We start from the raw sequence: 599 nt of genomic DNA, 5'->3' as shown, positions 1-599 counted from the left end.
GCACGCACACGCACGTACGCACGCGCGCGCGCGTGTTACTTAAAGTGAAGTTAATGGTTACTTCAGCCACAAGATATCACTTATTTCCGGTAAATATAAAAACTTAGTGAAGGTACAGCCCCTAAGAAAATAATCCCGATTGTATATGAAATCCACTTACTCGAAACCTAATTGGAGAAAAACAGCCTTATCAAATTTCAAAACAACACTTTATGTAGAAAAAGAGCTAATGTAAATTATAAAAAAGTCTAATATCCTGGTTTTGAATTGGAAAAAAAATGTTTACTAAACATGACATGTTACCGTTTCCAGCCTTTAGCAAAATGCCAACGAAGTCCTCAAGGTCCCTTTAAACTTAATGAACATACAAAAGAAACACTTGAACAGCGCAGCGCTCCTGTAAAAAGAAGATAGGAAAAGGTTACGTTGCTTAAGAAAAGGCTAAGTTAGCGAACTCGGGGTCAGACTATTTAGTTTGCTCTTACTATCTGATGCTACCAGCCTAGAATTTTGAGAAGACGAGGCGTTTTAATTAGCCTATAACTAGAAGGGTGGTGGTTAGCTCAGATATTAGTTACTCTAATACGCATGTGCGCGCA

At 38.2% G+C, this 599-nt stretch overlaps 1 protein-coding gene across 1 annotated transcript in view; it reads left to right on the top strand.

Annotated features, from left to right (window-relative positions):
- Positions 1–599, top strand: part of LOC119592493 (rho GTPase-activating protein 8-like) — a gene marked incomplete in the record, with an annotated part of 123,930 nt that overhangs the window by 114,318 nt on the left and 9,013 nt on the right.

This window comes from Penaeus monodon, chromosome 30 (genome assembly GCF_015228065.2).
Source record: "Penaeus monodon isolate SGIC_2016 chromosome 30, NSTDA_Pmon_1, whole genome shotgun sequence".
Lineage (NCBI taxonomy): Eukaryota > Metazoa > Arthropoda > Malacostraca > Decapoda > Penaeidae > Penaeus > Penaeus monodon.
Note: the sequence above shows the minus strand (reverse complement) of the source record. Positions and strands in the feature narration are given on the sequence as shown.